Source organism: Heliconius melpomene, chromosome 18 (assembly GCF_056956725.1).
Source record: "Heliconius melpomene rosina isolate 202511_hmr_F chromosome 18, ASM5695672v1, whole genome shotgun sequence".
In the NCBI taxonomy this organism is placed as follows: Eukaryota; Metazoa; Arthropoda; class Insecta; order Lepidoptera; family Nymphalidae; genus Heliconius; species Heliconius melpomene.
In genome coordinates this window covers 6,846,018-6,860,216 of record NC_140406.1, presented here as the reverse complement: position 1 = coordinate 6,860,216, position 14,199 = coordinate 6,846,018, and the positions used below count along the sequence as shown (strand labels likewise).

Below are 14,199 nucleotides of genomic sequence, written 5' to 3'. Positions count from 1 at the left end.
ATTTCTTACGCTTTTAGGGGCATATAATGTATTTATCTGCCCCTTGACACGTGAGGAATAGCTGAAGTTACTTAGGCACATGAGGGATTTGATTCCAGTTAATGTGTCTGATTATGTATATTGAGATAAACATTTTTGGATATGACGTAAAATTTATGTAGATACGTATATATTTTAAGTATGTATGTCCAAATTGTTAATATTATTTTATATTATGTTGTATTTTAAATTATTTTAATAAGCAACAAAAGAAGAAAAGCGGGGTTTTCTCTACCTGCTATATGCGGGTTACAGTGGAAAGCTCATAAGAAGTAATTATAGAAAATTTATGTCTTATTCATAAAAACTTGTTACACGTAAATAATTCAGCATAATGCAGCTTTAAGTTCCGCTACAAATGTATATAAAATCGCTTAAACAGAGAGACAAAATCTATACATATTACATTAAAAAAATATACTATATAAGTACATTATATAAATATAATAAATAGCATAAGCATTATACAGCTTCCTTGTATATGAATTTTTACTGCAACACCCTTTCCTGTATATGCGACGTCAAATTGTACCACATTCTATCGCAGGGTTCACTACTTCCCCAGTATAGGCGCCGTCTGGAAATGAACTCATAACACTTTTATGAGCGACCGGGCCCACTCCACAGTGTAGAGAGGTATTCACTCATGCGAATATATTGTATGAAACGTTTAATCGTGTTCCCGATATTTATGGAATGATCGAGGTATTAAAATGTTTTTTCTAGTTTTTTTTATATAAATTGGATTATATTATAAGGATGTTTTTATATAACGAATTGGTAGTAAAGTAATATAGTAATATAGCCTTCCATTTTTTTTATTTTTACGTCTACCTTCTGTAATATGGACCTCAATAAATGTAGTGATAATAGAAAATCATAGTGACATGATTTTCTATTTTCACCCACTCATCTTAAATGTACTTTCTGTACTAATAAAATTTCTAATACACATAAATAATTTTCCCGAGTAGATATCGAGTTAACAAATTTACACTTCAAAATTGCAAAACAAAAGCCTACTTCTAGTAAGAAAAAATGCAAAAATGTAATATTTTTCTATCTGTTAACACTTACTCTGTGATCACACCACCTTCAAAGATATGACAGCCATTAAAGCGTTCGCCAACCGCGCAATCAGACGTTTTATACCGACACTGTCATCTTAATTAAAATCTATTTTGATGATTGATGTCTTCAATTGCGGTATTATCTATAATGGTTTAAAATTATGAAATAATAATTATTATTTTTTATATTTAGAAAATTATTTATTTATCGTTAAAAAAACGTTTAAAAATTTAAAATGTAAAAAATGTAAAAATTTAGAAACTCGCTTAAATCTCCTGCATAAAGGCTTCTGACAGTACTATCACGGTCCTGCTTAATGTAGGCTTCTCTTGTCAAGCCTCAACTAAAAAAGATTAAGTAAAATATATTTTTCTAGAATCCAGAAGAAAAAATAATAAATCCAAAAAATCTATTACGAGATAGAGCGAATAAAGAATCTTTATTCTTATTACATTTACTAATAGTTGTTATTTCTTTCACATATTATAATGTTTTAATATTAAATTTGTATCATTACAGGCCGTTAGCACAGCGTGAATTCGATTTCCATTCGGTGAAATTAATTACTTTCATTTTCTTCAGCAAGACACGGCGTTAAGTTCCATCACTCAACACATAACTGAGGAACGGGGTGTTATAAAACTGTGTTCCCTTTGCCTACCCTAGCCCAAATATACAGTAAAAGCTAAAAACATTTGTACATATTATTTCCATTCGACGAATATTATCAAAATAATTAGATATTCAACGTGGAGTGTGGTTAAATTATAACGAAATATACTTTACATGTAAAAGCTTTGTTTAGTTTTCCTCGTGTTTATAGTAAAGTTAAAATACGTTATAACTCGATATACCGCTGTGCTAATACCAATTTGATTGCACTCTTTCACGCCTATTAAAACTGTTGACATTGTAAATAGGATTATAGTAGAAATTAATGTTTTTACATTTACATAAGAAATTTCTTAATATATTTACATAAAAATTAAAAGCGTTATTGTCTATGTTATTTTTGTCATAGTTATAAAATTAATGTTACAATATATTCTGTAAATAACAAAGATAAAAAATATTAAAGAAAACAATTTATTATTCCCGAATTTGAAGCCATTACGATTTCAGAAATTGACTTAAATTTCAGAAGTGTCATAAACGCAAATCACTCAAATACCAATTTTAAACAATTTGACAAAATTTTTAAACGAAAATATCACCCTAATAGAAAGGTTGTAGTCGACAATTCATTTTAATGGGTGCCGCCCCTTGGCGTGGAAAAACTGTAACTGTTTGGGAAACAGTAATTTTTCACGTCATCACGATAACGCTGCGGTCAGGTGTAAAAATGATTTGTAGGCTCGCTTCAAGACAATTGACCAAATGACGCTGCCTTCCCATTTTGTGGGTAAACGTTAGAAATATATCATGTTTCTTATATATGAGCCCACAAACTAACTAAAAAACGTATTAATTGAGTATAAAATATTTTTATTTTTAAAAAACACATTTCCTGTAAAATTCTATAAACAAAGATAAGACGAATATAAATATTTAAAATATAATATACTTAGTTATTTTACAATTCTCATTAAAATGCATGCACAAAAACAATAGAAAATGCAATATAATTTAAATACAATAATATATTACGTTCTAAACGCTTGCCTATAGCGCTTTTAATTGGGGGTGGAATTGTGATTAATGCCATCTGATAAGAAGGAAGGACTGGCACGGAAAAGAAAATAAAAAGGTAGGGGTGTATCAAGGTCAAAACTTTAGGGTTTCGTATAGAATAACAAAATAAACTTTTTTACTATCTGTATAGAACAAATAACTACTTTATAAATGTAACACAATAACATAACGTTAGAATAATACAAAAAAAAATAATAAATTATTTCTGCTTACCCTTTTATATGCAGCGTGTTACAGTGTCAATCTGAAAAAATAGTTTTTACTATTATAATTTTTACTAGTTTAACATAGAAAAATCTTTGTATAAATATTCATAAATCTACTTCCAAATTAAACTAATATACATTTAATTAAATGGTAATAACATTTATGTAGTATAATAAAATGTAACATTGTTATTTGTTATCTTATGTTATTTATAATGAAAATTATAAAAAAACTAAATTTCTCCACTATAAAAACTTATTTTTATCATTTCATGTATATACTTACATATTTTTTTTGTTCACTCCGTGTCCCGCATATACCTAATATCAATTGAATCTAGTTTTAACTCAATCCCTTCTTCACTATTTGTTAATTTTCGAGAATTTTTAAGTGAGTTGAACATGTTGAGTTTAACAGAACTAAACGAATAAGAATTAGTGTAATAGTATGAGAAAACGTAAATAAATCATTCCCCCAAGTGAGAATCAAATAACAAACGTCAAATTTATAGTCAAACACTGTGCCGCTGGGCCACGACGACCTTATTCATATCAACATCTTTATATATAAAAGAAGAATAAATTATGTAATTAATAACCTTACTTTTAACTTGCTTGCTATATAAATTAGTAACATAAATATTTATTTTCTAACTAAAACACTGTATAGTACAATAAATAGAAGCTTTCCTCCGTATCCACAATTTTCAGCCAGAACACTAACAGCAACCTAACCCCATTAATACTTTTATCAATCGAGCTATATTGATAACAAAAAAGTAATTTCCAAAAAATATAAGCAATACCTTAATTACAATATACGACTAATATTCACGGAATCCTAATCAGGAACGGCGTCCAAAACCCACATACATTAACCTAATTCGTTTTAATTGACCAAACTAACCATTCGTAAGGGCTGTAAGTGGGCTTCAAGTTGATAATTTGTGTATTTTAGGAGGCGTTAATATACGCGTTTAGGTAAACGTTTGGCCTCGCGTCACGTAAGGAAAGTGAAAACAGCAAATATGTCACAGTCATGTCAACACCTCACACGGTTTCACAGTTCAGCCCTTAGCGCCCTTATTGAAACACCGTGATAGTACCTACTGACGTGACGTCTGACGTGACAAAATGAAGCTATAAATTCATTTTAATCACGTGACGAAAACATTAAACATAAAATTTTATATGTTTCTTTTATTAACAATTACTGAACCCTGTTGGACCGCGACTGGTTATGTAAATACACTACATTGTTAATTCGCGAGGTTCCATATATCAGAAAGCTTTTTATATGAGTAACATATACATTATCACTTAATATATAAGCATTGTTAGCAGAACATAAATAATATTTGCAAAACCTAAAATATTTTAGCAAAATTCTTTACTAACTATTACCAGCATTGCTAGCTGGTCACGACATTACATAGGTCTCCTATGGACGGCGCGATCCAACTTGTCAAAGATGATTTTCTTAAAGAAACTTTCTCCTAATAATGTATAACAAGTTACCCCAAATATGTTGTAAGCTTGTACGATTCAGCATGTTCCCCCCCAATCGGAAACTGGCTGGCCAATTTAGAAAATTGTACACGCATTGACGTTTTCCTCTGATATAGCGAACGATCGATATGCAATTTTAAATTATATGTCTATTATATGAAAAGTGAGATTCAGTGAATAGAATAATTATATGCTCAAGTATTAAAACTAGGTCAGTCGTAGCACAGCGGCACAGGCGTGCCACTAAAAATGCAATAGGTTGTGAGTTCGATTCCCACTCGAGGAAACTAAATATTTCATATTTTGACATCAGAAAGTAGGGAATGGAATTAAATAGGAACGGAATGTTTCCAGGTTCCTTAAACATATCCTGCTATGCGGGATACAGCGTGAAGCTAAAAAAAGCTAAAAAAAGCTAAAACTAAACAGACGTGAATTGGTGAGTCGATTAGCGTGATTGTTCACACGATAATTCTGATTTCGTACCCCGCTCAGGGGAATGTTTAAAGAACGGGAATGTTGTAAATGACGCTTCTCAACACGCAATATTTTAATTTGGTAGGCTTGAGTAGAATTATCCTATACTACACTAGTTAAATTTTAATTTAAAACTTTAATATAATAAGTTAGTATGTATATAAATATAATATTTTAGCGCTTTCAAAGAGGCAAACTAAACATAACAAATGTATAATAAAAAACACTAATTAAGGCAACACAACTGCACCGTAAAGCACTTGAATAGAATGCCTTTTAATGGCGACATACATACTGCCGCCTGGGACAGAAAAAGCAACAACGGCCGACGATATGCTAAGTAACCGGCGTTGATAACCGTACGGTGTACTGCACACAGCCTTACACCCACTTCAAGGGACATTAAAATATTTCATTGTTTTTTAACTCTACATTGCCCTACTTTTTTCAGGGCAAAGGCCTCATTTTGGACTTTGCTTTTTGTCTTATCTGTGGAACGTTGCCAGGACATGTTTTTATCTTAATTTGGATGCAAATATTACTTTAGTAGCTAACCAAGTTATTGTTTATTATAGTGTTAGTTATAGAAACTATTTTGAAATTAGAATTGAAAAAAATCGAAAGAAAATATCAAGATGGAGTGACGTACAAAAATAATGAAGAATTATAATATAGGCTAAAACTAACATGATATTTATTTTACTTTACATACATACATATATTACTTTTAAAAAAAATAGTAACTACTTAAGAAATTTCAAAAAAAACAATCAAACAATTCATTAGCGTGCGACGAGTTCTGTAATGAGGCCCTAATTTGAATATCTGCACTTTGACAAAGCTGAAGTATTGTGACATTAATCGTGACATGCTACATGTTTTCAGGAGCGGAAATATTATGGGTTATTCCTGAATAATTCATAGTCATTTATTATATTTAAAAGTAATTAATGAGGCTGATATAATTAACTAGCGGCCCGCTCGCGGTTTCACCCGCGTGAACTATGTTATTATTAATTTCTGTCTCCATGGCTACGTCCTAGTGACGTCTATGCAAAATTTGAGACTCCTAGCATTTAGTAACGAATGACAAAGACAAATGTCATTAGTAACGAAGTTTCATACAAACTTTCAACCCCAAAAACAACCCCTTAGAAGTCGAATATTACAAATTCCCGTCTTAGCGGGCACCTACGTCCTACATGTAACTCCTATGCAAAATTTCAGATTCCTAGAATATGTAGTTTCTGAGATTTCGTGATGAGTGAGTGACCTTTCGATTTTATATATATAGATGATACTTGTTAGTTGATGAATAAAAGTGCACATACATAGGGCTTTATTTGTTTATTAAACCTCTCAAAAAGGCAGAACCTAGTATCGAGACACTCCGTTCTCCACTTTCCACCCATATTCTAGACATTATACATATGTAAAGTGGCGGAGGAGGAGAGATTTCACTCGTCTATTTAACAGTATCACTAAGAACAGTATGAATAAGACAAACAGACATAATAAATAAGATTACTTTAATTATTACAATATGAAATTCATAATAAAATTTACATATTAGCATCTGCTTATAAGACATTTTTTGAGTTTTTTATACATTACAGATTTTATTTGCTGATTCATATTGCCCGAGGTCGTAATTTACGTGGTGGCGGTTTCATGTTTACATTGCATTTAATTAAAACGCCGTATTTTATACGGTTTTCCTTGAAAAAAAAAGCTATGCTGTTTTGTTCATAGAATTGGTCGATGGAATTTACAAAAGGCTTATTTAAAAGGGAATTTTTACCTTTAAAATTTCTATGTCTAGAAATTAAATAATATCACAATATTATATATATAGTACAAATTATAATGTAATATTATAATACCAAATAATGAAATGAAGCGGTACCCAACGTGACAAGTGAGTAACCATGCCATTCTTAAATATATTTTTTATTATTAAACAAGTACAAAAAATCACACACACAATTAATTATATTGAGTAGATCAAGCGCCATTACGACGTTAATTTCAATTTACATTAATTTCTTATTAATAATAATCACTGTCCATTTAAAATTACGTTATACATTTAATTTATTTAAATTCTTTCTCCTACCATTCGAGAGTAGTACTCGTACTCGTATAAAACTAAGAAATTAGACCAGTTAAAATTTAAAGCGAAGCAAAGAAGCATATTTCACTAAGTATACCATAGTCTACTACCATGAACTTAAATCAAGTTGATAACACACCGCACTATATTGTCCCTAGATTAAATGCGGAGTTACTTGCAAGGCCAAGAATATGCTATTTAAAAGGAAAGGCTATTCAACCCTTGTAAGTTGTATATTATACCGTATCTTTCACTAGCGTACCATTATTATGTTTGTGCAAGTTATGCTCCATATTTTTTATTTTTTTTCAACATAAATGTAAATGAGGCCATCGAGGTGCAGCGGTATAAGGGTGTGACTGCAACGCGACGGTAGTGGGTTCGATCCCCACTCGAGGAAGTTTATATTTTCATTTCTTCGCTCTGGTGTCGAGGTAAAACGCGGCGGTAATATTACAGTTAACTTTAATGATGACAACATTTGAATTTACATATCTTCTACCTCTATTATTTAGGAGAAGACAAAGAGTAGTTAAGTATGTCCAGTTCCTTCCCTGCAAAGACGTTGCGTGCTTGTCGTCGGAATGTCATATCTTCAAATGGGAATGCAACCCACTACCATCATCACACACGACCAAATACTGCACAATGACATATGAATATCTGTAGCTAGTAAATAAAACTTCAGCATTTCATTAATTTTAAAGAAGCTTTCATTAAAATAAAATATAAACGGCTGAACAAGCATCGCGTGTGCTCTAAGATAAGAGTGTCATGGTGCTGTCGACGCGACGGCGCGGTCAACTCATTACGTTATTGTCCATTCGACCATAACACATAAAAAACTTTTAAAGGAACTCCTTTTTTGTTCATGTTTTAGTTTGTCATCGTTTCACGTTTGTTTAGGACTAGTTTAGCTAAATAAAAATAACGCTACCCTTATTTCTATTTAGCTATAATATATGAATGCTATAAATGCTGCAAATGCTGCCGCCGAAACGATTTAACTGTTGTTGCTAGCGTTATCATTATTAGTAGGTAGGTACTCGTATATGTATTTTTTTTGATATATCCAGAATCGGTTTAGAAAGTAGTGCATATCGAACAATTAAAATTAAACATAGATTAAATAAAACAAATTTTCTGATTAAGATATAATTTCGCTACTTATAACTAATAGTAGATTTAATTAATATTTGAAGACTATTGATCAATAAATAATATTGATATTAGCTTTCTAAACTGATCGCTAAAGTGCTAGGTGTCAGATAACGAGATTAAAGGAAAATGGCTGTGACAGTGTAATTATTACTGAAGCGCCCACAGGTATTTAATAAAAGCACTTAATTAAATAGTTTTCGTAATGTATATCAGTACACTATCGTTAAGTGAAAACGGGTCTAATCTGGACACTGCACGCAACCATACATGTCGAATCGAAACCTACTGATATCTGCTCTTGTTGGCTTAAAAAAAATGCCGAAAATGTAAAAAAATTAAATGAATTTGTTAAAATTTCAACTAACGACTTTAAAATATAAATAAGTAAATAAAAAGGCGATGGTTGTGGGTTCAATTACCACGGAAAGTAATGAATTGCTTATATTTGAAAATTAGGCGGAAAGTAAAAAACAAACTATTAAATATTAAATTCCCCCGACTACCCTACTTTATGCAGAATACAGTGTTAAAATAAAGAAAGGTATATTCAATATTTTTAATAACTCTACCCATTTGAATATCTTAATTAGCATTGATAAGCGGTATTTTTTACCATATACGTGTAAATTTACTTGATTCTCCTATATTACCATTATCAGGCGTGCGTGATACACTGATAAAATACGGCTTTCGTTTTCAAAATGGAATATTTTATACACGAAAGTGTTATTCATAATAATTCTGACGATAGCAACTGTCGAATTAAACTCTGCCCCCATAAAGTAAATGAAAGAAAAACACCCTGGCTTCAGAATAATTGAGTTGATGTAAAACAAACTGTCGCCATTTCAAGTCATTGTCTAAAGCAACTATAAATTGGAGCAAACATTTGTACAATTACGCGAGGCTAATCTATCATTCGAGTTTACCCTTCATGGAAGGATGAAATAGGTTCCTTTTGTACTGCGAAATTAGTGTTCCAGCTCGATTGAGGTCTTGATCTTATTGTCGATAGTACTATCAGCGATCTCTTTGACTGTATAAAGAATTCTACTTCTTTTACTAGCCGAGGCACGCTATGTGAAATAAGAATCGAATAAATACCTACATTTGGGTATATTTATTATGAAAACATATATATATGTGACATAACATCATTGTAAGCATTTCTCTAAAATTTGAAAGAGTTCGTAGAAAAGGAATAAAATAATAATAAAAATAATATCTGAGGAATTAAATCACGTCATTTTGGACAGAAATGTTACAATTAGAAAAGTTAATAGAATTGTGTAGTATTCATTTATTGAATTTCCACCACTTTTACATAAAAACTACGTAAAATATACAACATTTTATAGCAAAATTCACATACATACATAAATATGAGAAATACACATACACACCGCAAGCAAGTCACCCAACGTGCCAATTAAAATTTCTAAACACCATCGCTATAGTGTTCTTCTTGAATACGAGCCATGATCGACCTCAGACGACCTAATTCTACGTTCGTCATAGAAAAATAACACCAAGGTAATTGGAGCACTCCTGCTTAAACCCTTTTCAGTTTTCGAGTTATCGAGCCTAATTTAAATGGTTTGGTTCATCGGAATTTTCCATTGCACTAGTTAGGAAATTTCCGAATTCCAAATTGTTATTAAAATGTTGAAATTATTATCCTGTTATCAGTTGAGTAATTCGTTTTATTAAATGGTAAGGGAATTAAACGTTGTTCAAATATAGGCGGAATATATGTATTGTATATTATTTAATGTGTATTATGAAAGTGTAATTTGTATTTAATTATGTTTGGACGAAAATCTATTTTATTTTAATGGTATAAATTTTTTTTAAATGGTATTTTAGTCCAGTTAATTGACTCCTATGAATTTGAACATATTTATTCCGTCATGTTTATATTTAGAAAATGTAAAAATAAGATGTATTTTTTTAGTTTTTGAGGACAAACTGTCTTAAAAACCAAAAAAAAACCTCACTTAGCGTCATAAACGCTAGTAAGTACAACCTATTTGTTATAATGCCGTTATCAAAAAGTCGACGTTTGACTGAGATCGCGTGCGGATGTCGCGCCATCCGACTTTATATAAGATTTAGTCGGAAAATAAATTAGCTACGACGGGAAAGTTTACGCTTACTCTAAATAAGAGGGAGAGTGACTTGTTTTTACTTAATATCGTTATTTTGGATGCGGTATAATGTTGGAAGTTTTATAGAATTATAAATAATTAAATTGTAACATAGGTATGTAAAATTAAAATATGCATATGTACGTTTTAATTTTTTTAAGGCGGTTTTATTCCGTTCCCCATTTTTTGCCGAGTTCTAAAATGTTAAAACGCCATCGCAAATGGAAAAGTCTGACTGTAAGCACGATGGTTGTAGGTTCGATTAGCATTCAGGGAAATGAATTACGATCATTTCTTAGCTTTGGTAAAAAGAGAAAGTTCCGCTACTCAACACGCAATGTCTCAAAAATTTAACGAATTTCAGAAAATAAGGTTCCCTTTACCTGCCTTTATAAAAAAACCACAAAAAAATATATATTAGAACTTCAAAATGAACGTTACGTCTGATCAACCTAATAATACTTTTCCATTTATTTTATCGCTCTCTTCGTAGCTCTCATTCCGCTCAGTTTTCTCGGCCAACTTAAGTTTGTACGTCTTAATCGCCGCCAGCTAGCTGATTACAACCCGAACATTTCTGCGACCGTCACTTAATGACTTTCCTTTTGAATTCGTGCTATAATTTTACAATTTTGATATAATTTTTGGCAAATGTATATACTAATATCGAATAATATATTTAAAATATACTTATGAAATAAAATTAGATACCTACTTTGATAATACTTATTTTAGGAAATTTCTATTAAATTTTAAATGTATTTTTGTTACACTATAGAAATAGAATAGAAAAAACTTTATTGCACACAAAAATACATATAAAAGAGAAAGAATCAATATATTTTTATAAAATGTATGCAAAGGCGGCCTTATTGCTACAAGCAATCTCTTCCAGGCAACCCTTGTAAAATAAAGGACTAAAAATAAAGAAGTGGGAATAACGTTATAGTGCACAATTAGATTAAATAAAATACAGTAATGAAATAATAATGAATATACACACATACATATATATATTTACATAATAATAATATAATATCTACATATAATCCTATAAATATAATACATAATTCTACATAATATAAATATATATATATATATATATATATATATATATATAAACGACTAAAGATAAACTACAGTTATATTTGGAAAAGATAGTCTTTTAAACGATTTTTAAAAATATTAAGTGATTTAGAATGACGTATTTCGGAAGGAAGTTCATTCCAAAGGATAGCAGATTTTACAGTGAAGGAATTGGAATAGAATTGGGTACGACAAGTTGGAAATTTAAGAAGATTATCGCTCCTGGACCTAAGTTCAGGGCGTAGGCTAGAATCGGAGTCACGGAAACAGAAACGATCTTTTAAATAAGCAGGATTTAGAATTTTATTAACAACTGTTTTTTGAACTTGAATTAATTACATTCACATATTTCTAGTTTATTATTTTAAATTTAAATTTTAACTTAAAATCTCAAAATTAATTAATTGAATTAGAATTTTTCAGCTTCATGCTTGCTCCTGCATGTATTAGGATAGGCAGAGGCGGGCCTGGGGGCATTGAGTGTTGAGTGGCTCAACTTAACGCCGCGCTATCACTCGCGTCACCTCGACACCAGAGCGAACAAATAAATTAATTCCACTACATAATAAACATTATCATCTAAATATTTTACCATTATCCTAAGCACAAACAAAATCCAATAGGTAGTTAGCTAATACAGTAACAACGGCGTTATTAAGCTTCGCAATCAAACCTTTCCACGAAGCAACGATTTTCATTTGTACGTTGTGTGTTACACTGTGCATTAAAATCGCACGACTTAATCTGTATGCATGTGAGTTTCAGTAATTTCGCTATGAACTAATAACATGTTTTATACATTTTTGTAAAGAATTCCTTTCAAATATTTTTATTTGTAATTCACGTTTTGTTTTCTAGTCGAATGCTATTTTGTTATCACGCTAGGGCAATTAAATTATTTAACAAGAAAAAATGCAGGAAAATCATTCAAAATCAAAAATCTAAATATTCTTTATTCGATTAGGTCATATTAAGCAATTTTTAAATAAAGAAATATTTATTGCAGTAGCGTATTAATACTAGAAGTCAAGAATATCTTTATTATACAATGGCTCTAAAAAGAGCTTCTGCTGTGCCCTCAACTCTAAAATCATTGATTTGCACTTCTCTTAAATAATAATAAATAAAATATTTTTTTATTTTATTTTTAATTGATTCTGTATACCTATAGGGGCTACCTAATTAAATTAATTTGCTATTAAAGTTAATGGATTAACTTAGAACAGTATAACAATCTAGGAAAGAACTTTATCGATATACATAATGCCTTGTATTTCAAGATATAGAGACGAGAATTGAAGATATCACTATCTTCATTTGTGCTTCAGCTAACGTAATAAAAATATGTGCTAAACAAAACTTCCACGAGTAGAGTTCAAACTCTTACAATCTCTTGCCATCTGTAACGAGATGACATCATTAGAATTTAACACTTTAATGTAAATAATCCAAAGAGATCTTACAGGAGATTTGACGATTCTAAAATCCCTTTCTTATCTTTTTGGCAATTTTAGGGATGTAGGAGTGTTTCTAAAGTGCATCCTGCTCATTAGCCGCAGGCTGTTTGCATTTGAGAACAGCAAGATAACATTTTCTTACGTTGATGGGTTTTCTTAAACAACATACTCCAGGTTTCGACATTAACAACTAACTGAAACCATTGTGGCATGGTGGAAATTCGCCTAAATTGATATGATGGTGGTTGTGGATTTATGTTCCATATATAAATGTTTATATTTCTACTATAGTGTATCTAGAATAATACTTAAAACGTAATGTATTGTAATTTACAAAATAATTATAAAAATATGAGGAAGCCCTACTTAAAATTTAAAGTAAAGTAACTTTTCTTTAGTTATTTATAAATTAAAGTAGATTCTATAATATTAAATAGTCATTTTGTCAAATGTTTGCATCTAATCTTCCTACTGTAAACATTCAAGACTAATCTTATTTATGTATACTGTTTTTAAAAAAGGCTAAGCTGTAGGTAAAACGGAGGGTCATTCAAATTTAAATTTTCGTTCCCGTACAAATCCTCTAGGGGTGGCCGTCTGGAGAGGGGAGAAAGCGTTAATAAAATAAATTAAAAATTAATAATAAATTGTCTAAATATGAGATGTAGGTATATAGAAGACTAGCGACCCTCTTGCGGCTTCGCCCGCTTTTACTACTGGATTATTCATATAATATATGTTTGCAAAGCACTTAAGATAATGTGAAAATTAATTAAACCCTAATACAACCCGCATTTTCGTACTTTCAATAAGGATTTTCCAATTGTTTTACACAGCAAGGATTTTTAGTAGGTACCGTAATTTTAAAACTGTGCTACTAATTTTTTCAAGTACTTATTAAAATATATCTAAATGACTATTTTTAGATAGTTAAATGACTATTTTTAAACGGAAGAAATTATAAACCAAAACCTACCTACTAATAACTACTACAAAAAATATGAATCCAAATATATCGCGCTGAAATAATACATTCAACTCCAATTATCCAATACGTGCAAACGCATCTAACACTTCGATGCTATAGAGGCAGGCGGGTTTTTTTTCCGAGCTTGTGGTTAATGCTGAAGAGGGTATTCTGTCCCTGATGAAAAGCAAGCACTACGTGGCTGCCTGTGACGAAAATTAATTAGAATGCATTGGCCGGGAATCGAACCCGGGCCGCCCGCGTGGCTGGCGGG

The 14,199-nt window shown here is 30.8% G+C and overlaps 1 long non-coding RNA gene across 1 annotated transcript in view; it reads right to left on the bottom strand.

Moving 5' to 3' along the window:
* Nucleotides 1-14,199, bottom strand: part of LOC146529388 (uncharacterized) — a 282,520-nt gene that overhangs the window by 169,178 nt on the left and 99,143 nt on the right. Inside the window, exon 2 of the long non-coding RNA XR_014878979.1 lies at nucleotides 3,016-3,046. This is a non-coding gene — a long non-coding RNA (uncharacterized LOC146529388). The remainder of the gene's footprint in view (nucleotides 1-3,015; nucleotides 3,047-14,199) is intronic.